This window comes from Hoplias malabaricus, chromosome 9, assembly GCF_029633855.1.
Source record: "Hoplias malabaricus isolate fHopMal1 chromosome 9, fHopMal1.hap1, whole genome shotgun sequence".
In the NCBI taxonomy this organism is placed as follows: Eukaryota; Metazoa; Chordata; class Actinopteri; order Characiformes; family Erythrinidae; genus Hoplias; species Hoplias malabaricus.
The window spans coordinates 20,169,179-20,187,090 of NC_089808.1; the positions used below are offsets into that span (position 1 = coordinate 20,169,179).

The 17,912-nt window shown below is 40.2% G+C and overlaps 1 protein-coding gene across 1 annotated transcript in view; it reads left to right on the plus strand.

The window, feature by feature from the left end:
• LOC136706918 (cadherin-18) overlaps positions 1-17,912 on the plus strand; it is a 234,593-nt gene that overhangs the window by 173,542 nt on the left and 43,139 nt on the right. The gene's annotated exons all lie outside the window — the stretch shown is intronic.

Consider the following 17,912-nt stretch of genomic DNA (forward strand, 5'->3'; position numbering starts at 1 on the left):
CACAATTTTAATAGTAAAACACCTAATTATGAGGATTGCAAGGATGTTTCCTCACCATTTGCTGCTACCCACCATATTGAGCTGTGGAAAGTATAATTCTAATAATATCTGCCTTTTATTTTCTTTCATTTATTATGTTTGAGATAGACGTTTAGAGTGGACGCTGCCACACCTCTATGGTCCCAGGGTTATGGGTTCAATCCTCACCTTGTCTCACTGACAAAAGACTTGCTGTATTTTCCCTGTGTCTATGTTGGTTACTACCACACATTTCAGTTTTCTTCCACAGACCAAAAACACATGTAGGTAGGTGGATTGGCTGTGAAAATATGTCTGCACATCTGAGTGAGTGAGTGACTTGGTGTGTGAGATGCCCTGGGATGGACTGGCGCTCTGCTACTGAAGATTCCAGGTAGGCTCTCGACCCATCACAGCCCTGAATATGATGAAGTGGTTACAGACGATGAATGAATGAATGAATGAATGAGTTGAAATAGCTTCTGCCTGACCTCACTAACGTAACTGAATGCAATCATATTTCGATTGCATGTTCTAACATCTTGAATGGAACCTTCCCAGAAGAGTAGGAAGCCTTCCAGAAGTACCAGGTGTCCAAAGACTTCTGCTGCCACCGGGTAAAAATGAATGCCAAAGTCATAGGGGTGGCTAATACAGGCCTTTGTGTGTGGAGTTAAGTAAAGAGCATTTCAAATCCAGGTCTGAGAGCAGTGGTTGTTGACCGAGCGGTCAAATGCCGTCTATCAGAGTGGTCAAACGCAGGATGTCTGTGGCATGCTAATGCTGTCTGTACCCACAGCGGGTGTGTGACTCTAACCTGTGCATTTTAAAACGGAGCAGCAGGGGCTATGGGTCAGCCACGCCGTGCCAATTTGCACCAACAGGCAGCGGCTAACCGCATTGTTATTCTAGCTGAATTACTGTTGTGAGGGCTTTTAGATTAAAGCCATTCAGGGTTGAGGAGGACAGAGAGATGCGGTTTTTATTATTGCACAGTTAGTGGAGAGAGAGAGAGAGAGAGAGAGAGAGAGAGAGAGAGAGAGAGAGAGAGAGAGAGAGAGAGAGAGAGAGAGAGGAAAGCTAGAACCTTATACACTGATAAGAATGCCAACTGAATGAGATGTTCTGAAGCACTGAAGCATCTACATATAAACCTAAGGTCATCAAGCCCAATGTCAAGCATCAGCTAGAGAGGTATAAATCCCCTCAGTGCGGGTTGTGGAGCAGTGGAATAGTGTTCTCTATAGTGTTGGAACTCCATTCAGTACCTTTGGGATGAGCTGGGGTGGGTTTTGTAAGCCAGAACTAATAATCCAGAAACAGTACCTGACCTCATTGAGGTACTTGACGGTGAATGCAATCAAATCCACAGCAATATTACAATGTCTGCTGTAAAGTCTTCACAGAATAATAAACTCCCAACCAGTAAAGGGATCAGTATAAGGATCAGTGTAGGACTCAGTAAAGGGATCAATATAAGGATCACTATAGGGATCAGTGATGCCAGGACCGAGCAGGGACCAGAATAGGGATGATAATAGGGAGATATGTAGGGGACATTATAGGGATTATTGAAGGGATCAGTGTAGGCATCAGTATAGGCACCATTTATTATTTCAGTATAGGGATAAGTGTAGGTTTTAATATAGAAATAACTATAGGGATCTGTATAGGGACCAGTAAAGGGCTCAGTGTAGGGATCAGTACAGGAATTAATTTATGGACCAGTATAGGAATAAGTATATGGGTCATTACTGTGGTCAGATGTCTGCGTCTCTATGACCAGTCTAGTATTGGTATTTTGTATTGGTCATCTTCTCTTCTTCATCAGTGGTCAGATTCTGTTGACAAGATGCTGTTGGTTGGACACATGCTTGCTCACACACTATTCAATTCAATTCTAATATGTGGGGTTCCCCAAGGGTCAATTCTAGGCCCACTGCTGTTTTTTTAATATTATGTATTTTTTTCTGTGCACCTCCTACACATCCTAACTGGTATATTTTTTTTTATTTAACTAGCTCAAGCTGTGGTATGACTTGTGTCTTACGTTATACCCTAAGTGGCCACAAGTTTTTAGACACGTTTTGGACGTTTGCCTACCTTTGTTTCATTAACAGTTTCACCTGTTCAAGGGAGGTGTTACTCCTGATGTAGGAACATTTCTGTGAGGATTTGATGGCATTTCGCCATGGAAAGGTTAGTGAGGTTCTGCACTGGTGTTAGGTGTTTTGTTTTGGATCAAACACATCACTCTAGTGTCCCATTTTATTGGTATAATCCCAGTAGATTCTCTTTCGATTTTCTCTCCTCTCTCTCTCTCTCTCTCTCTCTCTCTCTCTCTCTCTCTCTCTCTCTCTCTCTCATATTTTACCAGAGGTTAGCTATGCCCATTCCAGTGTTAATTAAACTGACCCACCAGAGAATAGCCTCATCCTTTGTCGACTCCTCTGGACACTGGACACTAGACTAAGACAAATTTGTCCCTCGTATTTAGAGTAGATTCTACATTGTGGAAGATACTCTGGTGACAATGACGAGAACAAAATTATTAGTTAATGACATGAATCCTAATAATTGTTGTAGCTAATTGAGCCTTGTATCTTTAATACACGCGCTAATTAAAAACACACTGCTTAATATTAGCCTCTGTTATTCTGGCTTTTATTCCTCTATTGCTGTATTCTTTCTCTTTATTAATATTTCAGCTAAAGTTCAGCACTTTCTGCTTCAGCAGACAGTAAAATCAGCACTGGATACATTGCTTGCAGACACACACCACCTCTTACACAAACAGCCTCATCCAGGCGCACTCTCTCCATCTCTCTCTCTCTCTCTCTCTCTCTCTCTCTCTCTCTCTCTCTCTCTCACACACACACACACACACACACACACTTATTCTGGCCCAAACCATACAAATCTATTTGAATGATAAATAATCTGTCTTTTTCTTTCTATACTACATTTCGTGCACCACCCCCTCTCTCTCATGCCTCTCGTTGCATCTCTGCTTTCCTTATTCCCTTTTTTCCTCTCCCTTTTCCCCTTCACACACTCTCACCCTCATTCGTTTCCGTTCTCCATCAAAGCTCTTTTCATTCCATGTCGCTTTTCTTATCTCTCGTCCTTCTCTCTCTCTCTCTCTGTCTCTCTCTCTCTCTGTCTCTCTCACTTGCTCACTCGCTCACTCTCCCTTTCCCTTTCTACCCCCCGCTCTCTTTGCGTATTCATGCTCAGTAAGTGGACCCTTCACGCGCTCCCACGCTGCATCCTCACACTGCCAAATCTATTCGTTCGGCCCAAAAGTGCCAAATTGACCCCTGCGCTCCTGGCCGCTCTGCATTATTATAATGTCCACTGCCTGTCAAAAGTTGTGGGGCGGCTCATCTGCTTCTGAAATTGGAATTCTCTCGCTGTTAATGTTTAGTTAGGTAAGAAATCATACCCACGTGCTTTTGGTAAACAGTTATGTGCTGGTGCTTTGTGTACATTCTTGGAAAAACTGGCTCTGCAGTGGTACCTTTCACTGAGGGGAGACTCTCAAGTGTGCATTTTAGTATATTTAGTATGGTAACTTACTAAAATACTTTTACCATTTTACATTTTTTTGTAGATTTTGAAGTTAATATTATTTCAAAAATCCATATTCAGCTCCAAATGTTTCTGTTGTTTTTCTTTGTAAAACAGTACTATTATGAAAATGTAGATACCCAAACTTCCTTCTGGAGATGAGAATGTTATAGACCTTTAAGGAATGCAACTGGAACTTAAAGACCCCTTCTGTACCTTTCGAAGGATCAATTACATTGATTTTTTTGACAGTATACATTGCATGGGGTTTTTGGTAGATTTTGTTTTAAAGATGGATTGTAGAATCTTACTTCTGTGACATGTAAATCCAATCACTGTATTGTTTTGAGCTGCTGGCTATAGCTCAACACACTTGAAGGGGAACACTAACTGTCCAATTCAGATGTCAGGCACTGTACTGAGTTACGCTGTAAGACAGCATTAAATTTGGCAGCTGATTTTAATTTACTTTTAGTCTTAGTCTTTTGACTAAATTGTGTATTTTATCTCATTTAGTAATTTAAATATTAATACGTGTAGTCTAGTTTTAATCGATATAAGCTTAAAAACAGCCTAATTATAGTTAATTAAATCAAAAACAACTTACTAAAATGCATGACTAATTTTAGTAATGTTTTTTAAAAGTTTTACAATTTTAGAGGTAATATTTATTTCTAACTTTCATAAACAATAGCTTAAAAGTTATGTTACATTTACAAAACATGTTAACATCCCAAACTGTGGAAGGAATATGGCCACTTTTTGCACTGCAAATTGAGACTGAGAGTTTGAACTCTATGAATCATTGCCCAACAGTTATGATTTTTTGAGAGTCGACTCCTTTTCAATTTACACACAGCACAAAGGACACACCACAGTCTTCACAGCTATGTTGTGTGATTAAGGAGAATGGTTTTCTTTTAGGAGTGTGAAGACATTTTGGTCTAAAAGTTCTATGAGTCAGGTTAAAACCTTCTTTTTGTTCCTAACAGTCCTGCGACATGAGGCAGATATTATTGTGGAACTTCTGTTTTGCTGAGCAGAATCTTTGTTGACAGTGAGGGCAGTGGCATAAAGTCAAAGTAAATGTAGTTAATGAAGAGGAGTCGACTCATGCCAACTCATCCAAAGAATCATTCTTTCGAGCATTGTCAGTCTGAAAGAAACAAACTGACATTTTGTCTCATCTTCAAACGACTATTTTTCATATATTTCTTTTCAAGTTTTTGTTGTGACCTAGGATCCAACATGTTGTCTCATAAATAACTGGTTAATAGATCCTAAAACCAAATATCGAAGGTTACTGTGACTAGATCCTATAATATTAAGAAGCTGCTCTTCAGGCAAAATCTACCTCACCTCTGGACAGGACTTCCTGTGTATAGATGCTTGTAAGTATTGGACAGCACACAAACATTATTGAGGTCAAGTGTCATTGAGGTCGAATGATAGTCACATCACGAGGCAAGTACAAGAATTCAGAGAGGAGAGGGAGTGTCTGAGAGAGAGAGATTGGTTTTAGCCTCATTTACAACTTTTGAAACACAAGGAAAGTTCTCATTTTCAATGAATATGGAATATACCTGCCCTTTGCTGTTCATATTCCTACAAACTTGGGTACACAAAGTTTGTTGCTGGTTGCTGTGAGAGACAAACAGCAATATACAGCTACATATAAATTTGTATTTTTATTTAAATGATGTTTACACCTTAAAAAGTTCTCAACTGTGCCTGCCTACAATGCCAAGAATGGATCAGGCCATTCCTAATTGATGGCAGTGGTCAAAACCTGGTCCACTATGGTGCTTTTCCAATGCATGCTACCTACTCGAATCTGCTTGTTTGATTTCCACTAGGTAAATCTGGTACCTGGTCCCTGAAAGCTAGCACATTTTTTGACCCGGCTAAAAGAGCAAAGATGTACTAAACATTACGAGTAAACCTTGCAGAAAGCTGATTGCCTAGAGAGACATGTCAATCACCACAAAATGCAGACATCCAGCACAAACTGGCCATTTGTTAAATCTCCAACTTACAGCAGAGGTCACAACGGCAGACTCACAACGGCAGCAAGTAAAAATTACGCTGTGGACTTTTGAAGAGGTTAAAACACTCTTTGCATCAGTGGCCAATGTAAACTAAGAAAAAACTTTGCTAACCTGTGAGAACTGGGCCCCGGAAGTGGTTATTGAAATACATACAAACATATATACATAAATAAATGTAAAAAAAAACATGCAAATACACAATGAATTACTGCTGTCATTCTGTGGGGGTTCTGCAATGTCACTGGCTACATTTTGCAGGGGAGCTGTGGTAGTAGAAATGTGACCAGGGAAAAACAGGTAGAGCTGTGCCGAGCCGATACCAGTGGAAAAGCATCTCTAGACTTCTAGTTCCACTAGACCAGACTGCTCAATTTTGGTCCTGCAGATCTACCATTTTGGACACACACCCAGCTCTAATATTCACATGCCCCATAAGGCCTTCGTTACCATGATCAGATGTGTTTGATTCAAATTGGAGCTAAACAGAGCAGGGTGGTAGATCTCCTGGACCAGGATTGGGCAGCCTTGCACTGGACTCAAGAGGGGGTTTTAGGAATAGAGTCCAAGTACCACTGAACTAACTGTACCTGTGAGGATATATTTTCAGAACAAAAAACAAAGCATATTTGTAAGTCACTTGGGAAAAAATTCTGCAAATGTAAATGTACTGTAAATGTGTGAAGTGCAAGATGTTTACCGTTACCATTCACAAAAAGTGTGTTCACAGTCCAGCATAAATGAAGTAGTTTCAGACACCAGTGGCCAATCCCTCCGCTACATATTTTAAACGCAGCTCACTCAGATCCTAAATCATTTCTCTCACGGCAGCAACATTACACTTCCGAAAAAGCGCCCTAAGACACTCGCAAGCGCTTGCTCTCATCGCAGAAGCTAATGAGCCAGTCAGTCAGTCAGTGGCACAACAGCATAGTCACATGGGAAGAAAACTTTTCTAAAAACAAGAGGCAACTGAAAATCATCATCATCAATAAACACTGTCATCCAGCCCCTACTTCCTCGTCCTATTCTGCTTATTTTTCCTGATATGTGTGCTGTTAAACACTTAGAAAATCATCTTAGAACATATCTGGAAAGGTCTGGATATTCTGATCAAGGTCGTAGTGGGTCCAGAAGCTACCCAAAACCATTCAGTGCAAGGAAGAACATAGTCTGGACAGGGTGCTAGGGCATCAGTCAGTAATCCTTTCATTCACAAACACAGAGATAGACAATTTTACACACTCACCTGTCTCTCACATAGTCACATCTGTGGACAATTTTGCACACTCATCCAGTCACTCACTCACTCATATCTGTTGACAATTTGACACGTAAGTCAATCACTCACACCTGTTGACAATTTCACATGTTCACCCAGTCACACACACAGACCTGTAGTCAATTTCAAACACTCACCAAGGCACTCACTTAATCATCAATTTCACTCACCCATTCATCCACACACTCGCACCAATGGACAATTTCACACATTCACTCAGTCACTCACACAATTACACCTATTGACAATTTCACACGTTCACTCAGTCACTACACACTGTTCCATGACGTTTGCTTTCTGTGCTTTCTCTTGCTGAGTGACAAGGGAGTCCGGCTTCTGTTCTATTCAGGATGTCTCCCCAAACTTCTCCAAGTTCACTCGCCTGTCTCAAGGTCAGTTTTGTGTGTGACCTTGGACTCAAACTTGAACATTTACATAATATTTAGGGTTTGCTCTTTATTTTTGTTGTAGCTTCCAGTTTTCCATTGACCTACTTTCAGTTTTCACATTTTCAGTCTTTGAAGTTGGTTGAATTTTCTGCAGGTAATCCATAACACAGTCCACCTTCTTGAACCCTGGGCTCTGGAGCAGCCACTACAGTGTTCTAAAAACACCAGCATTTTAGAGAGACCAGATCTGAAGCGAGAATGGAGCTTGGTTTTCACATGTTGGTCAGAGATGAAAGCTTCTAGTACTGCCTCTCTGATGCAGACTTGTTTGCTGGTTGACCAAGTCTTGCATTGTTGTAACGCTTTTCCATATTCTTCAATATCCTTGAATGTTATTTTACTTTTCGTTTAGACTGAAAATACTGAAAGAGAAAAATTTGCTTTCTTTTACACATTGTAAAACAGCCATTACACTGACTATTTGTGGCCTGGAAGTGTTAAAAAGCTTTTAGGAACACGGGCTGTTTCGCAATACAAAGTATGTCAAATTCAAACTGCTTTGTACTTGGTAGTACAAACTTGGTGAGTTGGACTCGCAAGTACAAACTCCTGAGGACAGGAGGGTGCTGTATGGTCATTCTATAATTGGAAAGTCAGCATACTTGATGATTCACCTGGAAAAAAAGCCATTATGTTTAGGTTGGTGTGAAATGCTTTCTACGCTCTACAGAAGTCACGTTCCAGTGCATCCTCGGTATCACGGGCGGATTAAGAACACATCCAGCTATTTGTACTGTACTTGGCTAGATGTGGACTTTTAAATGGAGCAGTACTTGGGCTGCATCTGATGACGTTTCCCAAGAACACTAGAATGTAAAAACACACAAGAATGCATATTGAGAAACAGCAATGGTAAACCGATTCACACTGGGACTATCTATGGATTTGAACCAATCTACATGGTGCTATCTCCTTACTTACTACTTATTGCAGTGGTTCTCAATGTGTGTGTCTGAAAATATACTACATTTACTGAAAAAGAAACAACATGTTGTTTGATCAATGCCATAAAAGAATCATGTTTGGTTCCATAAAGATCCATTTTTTGCTAATATATTTGAATGGGTAAGGAAACTTATGATCAAGGGATGGATTTTTAAACCTTAAAAGGTTTGTCTCACTCACATATCTCTTAAACATTCGTTGTTCTTCATGGAACCTAAAGTGGCTCTTCTATGGCATAGGTCAAAGAACATTTCGTTGCACCTTTATTTTTAATAATGTAAAGTTATTATGTATGAGTTACAGAACCTGTTTCAGACTTTTCAGAAATCTCTTTAAATGAAAATAAATTTGTGGTTTTTTACAAAATACCATTTGGGCAAATATCAACTTAAAGATCTGAACCAGTGCACATCCACAATTAAGTATATTGCTGTCCCAAATCTCAAGTAACATCTTACAATGCCAACTTGTGGATTCCAAAAGAAGATAAACCAAGCAAAACTAATAAAGAGCTTTGTTTAACACTTGTCAAAGAGATGACACGAAAAAGACCAAGTACTGTAGCAAGATAGATGCTAAGCCAGAGCTGTGTTTGAAGCTCACTGATTAAGTCTCTTACACTGCATGACTAGTCTCAGCCCTTCAATGGCATTTGTATGCCTGTGTACTACTTTTTTGTGGTGTGTGTGTTTCATTGATATGACTTATAGGTGGTCCTTGGAGGTTTTGGTTTGATAATGGGTGGGACATGCTCTAATAAATTTTGAGAACCACTGTCTAATTGTGATATTACTTAGCCTTCCAGCTACTTTGGATTTAAATTTTTGGAAGAATACAACATTATTTTGATATGATCTGGTTACCCCTCAATAACATTCTACTCTTGGGAAATTTAACCCCCACTCTTTCCGGAACAGGCTTCCACAAATTCCATGTGCTTCCTTTTGCCTGCAGCCATTTTTTTCTTTCCTTTGATCAACACAACAAACTTCCATTCTGTGTAAATCACATCGCAGCCTAAATTGCAGCTGTTGAATGCATATGAGATGCTATGCTGTTTTTTTTTTAACCTACAGCTTGCGTTTCTATGTTAAGATACTTTGTTCGAATGTTGGTGCATGTAAATCGCAGATAATTATACTTAAAGATTTCCTACAGGATTTCCCAGACAAATGTATTCTGTGTGTGCAGCTGAGAGTGCTTTGCATAATCTGCTTCTGTTATAGTTCTTGCCGAGCCTATTTCACAAATGTGTAACGCATTCTGAAAGTTATAGCATATGAAAATAGCTGCAGTTGTGTGTGTGTGTGTGGGCATGTGTGTCAGTAGGGAGCCCTTAGGCCTTCTAGAAAGCATAATGAATTCTGGCAATAAAAGAAAATACATATCTGTGATTTAGTTCATTTTTATTTAATAGAATCACCACACTTGTTGTATTTAAATTCTACAAGTATTGAATTAAGTACAAGTATTAGATTTCATTGTTTATGTTTTGGTTGGACCGCACCCCTGACCTGGATAAGCAGTTACAGATAATGGATGAATGAATGGATGAATATTTTGACTGGAACAAGGATTTTCATTGAATTAGACAAGGAAAATGGTCCAGTACAGGTCTCCAGTCTTCAGAAGCTGGACAGGAGTCCTTGCATTGTAGAGTAACTACTAGCAATAATTAGAAGTAAGAGATGGTGAAATCAATCTCTTTGGTTTTCATTGGCTCCCTGCTGATACTGATGAAATATTGGACAAACAGGACTAACAGGATAGGATAATAGGATAATGCAATGGTTTTCTTATTAATCTGGATGGTGATATTTTCGAAAACAGGGAGGAATATCAAGATCTGTGTGGATTTGGCCTAAGCTTTGTGCTGCGCCAACAAATTTCTTCCACAACAAAAGTTTTTACAGTTGAGTGAATAGTAACATTTCTCCCTATATTTTATATAAAAAAAGTGTATTATATGACGAGCTATAACATATCTTGACCAAATGATTTTGTAAATCATTTACTTGTCATTCATTTTTTCTGACTGTTGATTGGCCAGATTAACTCCTAGGACCTGCTGTAATATGATTGGTGGCTTTAAGCTAGGTAACGTGACTGTTATAGTTAGGACATTATCAAAATGTCTAAGGCTAGAAACTTTTGTTCTGTATTTATGGAGTGTAGTCTGCACTGCTTTTTCACATAACCAAAGAAATATGAAAAACAACCCAAATACACATAGTTCTCCCTTTATTTAGCATGCTAATTAGCATAAATATAAATATTTAGCAATGAAAAAAGAAACCATAACAAGGCTAATGTGTCCACAATTGTGTGGAATGATACGGAACAGCCTTAAGAACTGTTTGGCCATGCAGAGGTATCTAATACCTATAACACTAATAACAATATTAGAAACCCCACTGGTATGCTAGCAGAAAGTTGCATTATTGTAGAGGTACTTTGTGTTTGACAGAGATTTGACATTTATGACCCAGACAGATGAGTGTCTGTAATGTTTGTAGATTGCACTCATCTACGCAAGTGGGAAACAGGTGGAGTGTTCATTTTCAGTTTTGCACTCAAGGACATATCAGTTCATAGAGAGAAGTTAAGTAAATCATCAAGCAGTTCTTTGGGGCAATCAAATCTAGTGTGTAAGCAATGAGGTAGCACAAGTGTGCTGCTCTTGTTATGGAGGGAATGCATTGACAATTTACAGTAGAAACATTTCCACCACTGCATTTTCATGACTGCATTCCTGATCTATATTCTCCAGCCTACAAATGTCTCCATAAGTTTCCACCCACATGATCTTAAAAAGCATTGTCCAAGTGGATTTATACTCCTGCTGCTTATACAGCTCCGCTTCTCCTCTCCGCTGTCCTGTTTGGAAGCCTTGCTGGACTTTTACTAAACGGATGCAGATTTTATTCAGGCTATTTTCAAGCACTGGACCAGCTTTAGCCAGCTAGACACTTTTTTTAATGACTCTCCTAACTCAACGCACCCTTCTCCACAGCAGTAAAATGCCTCCTCCGCAGATAAGACCATTCGGCCACACTTTCTGTCCATTCTGGCATGCTTATCACCTGTGACCCGTGTTAATAAACGGCCATGTTTTGTCGTTTTTTTTTTTAATTATTCTTTTAAATCACACTTCATTGCATTCCCTTTATTCCAGATTGTCTGCCTTAAAAGTACCTGCCTCTCTCTTCCCCCGAGAATGTGTATTCAGAGCTAGAGCGGAATTAATCTGCAGAACCCCCCACAACCCTGCTCCCAACTGTATAATGCATGTGTACCCTCATATGACCTCATAACAGTAAACTGGTGCATTCAGATGACCTCAGAATAAAGTGATGATCATTAATTAATGTGGGTGTTTGGCTTAGGATACATGGATGCCAAGTGTGTGAGTGACTGAGTGAGTGCATGATGCCTGTGATGGAATGGCACCCTGTCCAGGGTGTGTTCATGCTTTGTGCTCAGTGGTAGAGCAGTGGTCTGGAGGTTTTTCTACAACAAATAGACCTCCAAACACTGAAAAAGCATGAACCGAGATGAGGATATTGCGCTATTCCTGCTCCATAATTGGGTAATATTGATTTAGTTATGCTGTAGTTTTTATTTAATGTGGAACTGACTAAACTCCAGAGAGTGCTAACTGCACTAATCAAAAATGCTACAAAACTAAACAACTCGGATTACAAATGAGTTTCTGTTGTAATTCAAAAGTGAATGTTATTATAGACAAGTTACACAAACAGTTGTTTTTTCATGCATACATACAAACATACCAGATGTGGAGCTTCTAAACGTAAACACATGAGAGAACAGCAGTTCCACACAATAGCAGACATTGCCTTTAATTGGGGTATCTAACTGCAAACTGGGCAAGAGTTCACTGACTACAGCTTTGGTGTGTGTGTGGGTGTGTGTGTGTGTGTGTTAATGCATGGATGGGTTACAAGTGGAGGTCAAATATCACTGTACTTCTGAGCAATGAAGATAATAGCACATTTCACTTTTTCATTACGTTGTTTTCATACAGTACAATTAATTAATTAATTCATTCATTGTCTGTAACCGCTAATGCATTTCAGAGTTGCGGTGGGTCCGGAGCCTACCCAGAATCATTGGGGTACAGGGCAGGAACACACGCTGGAGGGGGCAACAGTCCTTACAGTATAATTCTAGCTTCTGAATTAAGGCCAAAAAGACATACACTTGTCACCCTTGTGACACTTTTCCTTGGATTGTAAAGTATTGTGGATGCCATATATAAAGCCTTTTCATACACCATAGGTTGTGTTACTGACTTGTAAATGCCTGAGTTTACAAGGATAAATATAAGCGGACCAAAATAAATCCTTCCCCAAATTCTCCAGGCAAGGCCAGAATTTCGATGGGTTTGTGAAGTGGGTTGGTGGAGGCGTTGCAGAGGCCTTCAATTGTCCCTCCTGAGAACAATTACAGCGGCCCAGTGGAGCCTCAGCACTGGGCTCGTTCTCTCACGCTGTTCCATTGGCTGTTAAACTTCGCAAATAATCGCATCTGATCACCCTGGGGTCTTGCCTGTTCTGTTCTGTCCTTTTTCCTGCTTGGTTTGTGATTTAGGAGGCGATAGGTGGATAGGTCGAGTGCTCCACTGTGTGTGTGTGTGTGTGTGTGTGTGTGTGTGGGTGGTGGGGGGGTAGCCTGTGAAGAGGAGCTTCTCTGTTTGAAGCTTGGGAAAATGAATGAATGATTTTGTAGCTAGCAGGGAGACTATGTGAGAAGAAAGCTGAAAGTGACACCAGACTTGGCCACCGCTGCTTTCCATTCACAGACACCGCTGGTACTGGGCCTAACCCCTGCATGTGTGTGTGTGTGTGTATTTTTGTGTTTTTGTGTTTTTTTGGGGGTGGGTGGGGGGGTACAGATGCCTCTAGAAGGGAAAAAAATGAAATTGTGTAAAGCTGTGGGACCTTTTTTTTTTTTTTTGCTCTCCAATCTCCCACTACAAGTCCCAGCATGCCTTGCACCAATATGTCACACCGCCAGTGGGAATCTCTGTGGCGTCACTTAGTCCTGACTGCTAGCCAAGCCTGTAATCTTGTACCCTGGTAATTGTTAGTAATAGCATTAGCTTTTCTGATGCAATTTAGTGCATCTGAATGTAAATATAAAACGTCTAGGGTTAGAACAGTTAATTATTATAGCAGCATGCTGGTGCTACTATGTCACTAATGCACAGCTTCATGGCCCTGGGTTCTGGGTTCACTCTAGGTCACTATCTGTGAGGAGTGTGGTGTGTTCTCCCTGTGTCTGGTTGGGTTTCCTCCCAACACCCAAAAACACGTCGGTAGGTGGATTGATATGGTAGGTTATTAGGTTCTAACCTACTGATATTCCTGTGACCCATGACTCATGACCCATGACTCATGACTCATGACTCATATCCAAGTGATTGACGACCTTTGATTCAACCTGGATTCATGTCCTTGTGAATCAACTTTTATTGGTATCTGAGTGACTTGATTTCTTTTTGGGTCGTTTTCACACCTGTAGTTCGTCTGCACTGGTCTGAATAAGTTAAAAAGTTTGTAAGCTTTGAGAGTTTTACCTATTGGTTGGATTTGTTTTCACACAGGGAAAAATGCAATCGTACCAAAACACACACATCACAGCAAACCATGTGAGAATGTTCTCACCGCTGATTGCTCAAGCCTGACTGGCTGTTTTTTCAGTATTGTGTTCTTGGGTTCTCAAGTTCTTGCTTGACATAACCTTCCACTGCGGAAGGGACGTTCCAATATTCAAAAACTCAAATGCCAAGAATGGTTGAAATACCGGGATGGTGTTCTCACTTCACCCAAAATAACAAGAATGCATCAGTTTATGAGTTGCCAAAGAGAACAACCTGGCTACGGGAGCTGTTTAGCACTGACATGCTTCGTACACCCTACAGTTGGGTCGGGTCAAGGTCGGATCATGTTCTCACCAGAAATGAACAGCACCAGAGTTTTTTTGGGACTGGACCAAGACCACTTTCTCTCGAGAGAGTCTCAGTAATGTTGTTTTGGTCCTCATCCAGGTGTCATTAGTTCTTTCACACCTGCCCAAATGAACTGCACCAAGGGTGAATATTAACCACAGTTCAGTTTAACCAGACTAGTGCAAGTGTGAAAACACCCTTAGATTCTAAATCTTATGACTCTCAGGTTGACCCATAATCTCATTCTAGTGACTTGTGACTCGATGATTCAGATTCACTTCTTGGTAAGTCAGGAGCATATCAGAATTTATTCACACAGAGGGCAAAGATAGACAAATAAAGCTGTGTGTGGTATTAAGCCATTGTGTTATGGGAATATTGTTGCATATAAAGCAGTTTGACCTTGAGTGCAAGCGGTTGTGGCGGTCTGTTGTTTATCCCTTTTGTTGTTTGAAAACTGTTGCATTTCAAACAGTGCAACCTTGAATTTGTGTGAGTGTATATAATATATATATATATATATATATATATATATATATATATATATATATATATATATATATGCATTTGTATGTTTGTCTGTGTGTGATGTAACCATTCCATCCAGCTCATTATTTTAGGACAAAAATAGCTCAACTGCTTTGGAATATATTGTCCCTCTGCTTTCAAGTCGATCCACATCACAGCCGACAGTTCCCTGGCAGTTCTAATGTCATAGCAGTAACACTGAACCAGCCTCTCCATGCACACCTGTGGAACCCGCTGTGGCCTTTTTTTCTCCCGGCTCACCTTAACTGGCCCCTCCTCACAGTGGCACTGCTGGAAGTCAGAAACATCAGATGAGGAGCCTGACATGAACCCCATGTAGATATGAAAGGAAGTGTAATATTTGTGTGTTCTTGCCGATCAGAGCTTTTTGTAGTCTGGGGACATGGAGGAGGTTTAACTTTGACTTTGATCTCAGCCTGTTGTTTTGTGTGGATAAAGCTGTGAGCTGCTCTGTATAATATCGCTGGTTATGATATTAAAAACAGATGCTGAAGCCTTATAAAGGAGGCTGAAAGTGACTCATGTCTGTTGTCTGCCTTTTCTTTGTCTGTCTTCATCGTAGTGCTTTCCATGATTTCCGAATGGAGTTGATACTTCTGTCTTATTCATTTATTTCATACAAAAATAACACTTCTTTGCTCGCTTTCAGATGTCATTAATTCCTCCCTTTATTCTTAGTGAACTCAGTTACATTAAAGGGGACCTGTAGTAGCCCTTTTTCACAAGTGAACACAGTTCTAGCATCTTAATGAAAGGTCTGTGGAATGCTTTGGTTTGGTTTCAGCGCCTGTTCCTTTAAATGCAAATGAGCTGCTTGCTGTTCACCCTGACCCCAAGTGCAGGGGCAGAAGCTTTTTTACTTATTTTCATTCAGTTATCTTTATTCTCTGTTCCCGTATTCTCAGTTTACTTCGCTTGTTTGGCTCTGTTTAACCTCATCTTTGTGCTCTCACATAAATGTGGGTCCACCGCTGTGATTAAGAGGTGGCTTAAGGGTGAGGGGGGGGGGGCTTTTCTTGAGTTTGGGTGCCACTTTTATACTATTGGAATCGATTCAGTCTCGCTTTACGAGGTCCTTCTGCAGCGTACTTTGAACCTACATTGTTAAGGTTACAAACATGCTAAATATGGTTGATCCAAAAAATGGCCACATTCCTTCCTTAGCATGTTTTTATATGTAACAAAAAAAACAAACTGTGTCAGTTTGGTGTATCGGTTTTGCACATCCTCAGAAAATATTACCTATGCTTAGGCAAAGTGCAGTACACAAGTAAATGATAGGGGCAGTGTAGGCTAAAACCGCATCACAATGGTGAATTGTTTTGAAGAAGGCGATGTCAGAGACAAATCTGCAATTACCTGTGTCTTTCTCTGATCTGCCCTCTAGTGGAAGCCTCAAGTTTACAATCGTAGCAAATAAGCAAGTATATGAACAGTTACGTTTATGACACAGATGGTTGTTTATGCGAATCATTGACAAACAGTAAGTATATCTCTACTCTAACAATATTACTGTAGCTTGGAAATGTTACAGATTGCTTTTTTGTGCTGGATGTCGGAGTTATGTGGCATGTGGAGTGATGATTTTATGATAACTTTGAGGTTTTACAATTTTTTGACTACTTTGTGCTAAACATCTGTATTTCATTATGATTGACAAGTCTCTCTGGCTACTGAGTGCTCTACCAGATTTACACATCATGGTTTAGTCCCTATTTGTTCCAGGTACTGAATTTGCCTAATGGAAAAGGAAAAGCAGCGGGGTAGATTTGAGTAGTATAAGTACCGTAAAGTGGAAAAGCGCTGTTACTCTATTGTCATGTTCTCCAACCCAAGCAGTGAATCAAATCCTAGCCGTCCATACATAGGGCAATGGGGTCATTCACTACACAACATAACACTGTGATGGTTCCTGAGACATGTGATTGGTTCTGATGTTTCAGGTCATTCTCACTGAGTGTAAAAGCAGGTAAGACTCTAGAACAGAAAGGTGTATACCACAAGTGAAAGGGATTGTCATAGACAGCAAAACACATTCAGCAAGCTGCAGTGAGCAGGCTAGTAGTTTAGCAGTGTATGTGCGCTCCAGAGAGCTAATGCCTGATTTAATGGAGGGCTCTGCCAGGGAAGGTCACTGTGCAGAGGTATTAGCGAGGAGAAAGCTACAGGATCTAGTTGCCAATCATCTGAGTCTGACGGATGAGCTTGTTACTCTCACCAAAGGACGAAAGGAGACAAGTCTGATTTGAGCAAAGCTTTGTATGAGTGACTCTCTGTACATTTCTGAAATCTCTTCTCATTTCTGACTGGCTCGCCTTTTGGCCTTGTTTTGCTTTCACTATCTCAGTCTGTCTCCATCTCAGTTGGTATGATTAGTGATTATCTTGTGACAGTGGCTGCTGTTTGGGGGTGGAAAGCAAGTAAACAGTCAGCTCTAGAACATGAAGTTCCAAGCAGGAGAAATGGGTGAATGTAAGGATGTGTGCCACTTTGATAAGGAACAAATTGTGATGGTCAGACAGTCTCCAAAACTCATTGGCTAAACTCAATGCATTTTCAACTCCCTTAAGGTGAAAATTTTATACTTAACCAATGTTAGTCTGCCAATATTCTACTGATGTGGCTCCGTTTCTTATTTAAGCACCTGTGGATGTGAGAAGATTTTCCCAAGAAGGTTTGGTGTTGGTCCTGTGTTTTCTTAGTCTTTGTTAAAAAAGTCTACCATGTACATATACACACACACACATGCGCACACATGCACACACACACACACACACACATCCTCAACAGTAAATGTAAAGGACAGTGCTGTCCTGTGGAAAAAAAAAAATTTCCAAAATATCAACTTTAAAGGAAAACACTGCTGTGTACAAAAGTAAACTTGTAAAAAACTAAAATATAGGTCATTGTTTTTCACTGGGCAGAGGTCACTACTAGGCAGACCATGGTCTGGGTCCAGACCCAGACACTGTCCTATCCGGACATAGACCTATAGCTGATAAACTGTTGAGAAATATTTAATTGAATGGAATAATTATTTGAATTGGTATAAAGTTGCTAGCCATTAGGGCACATGTTTAGCG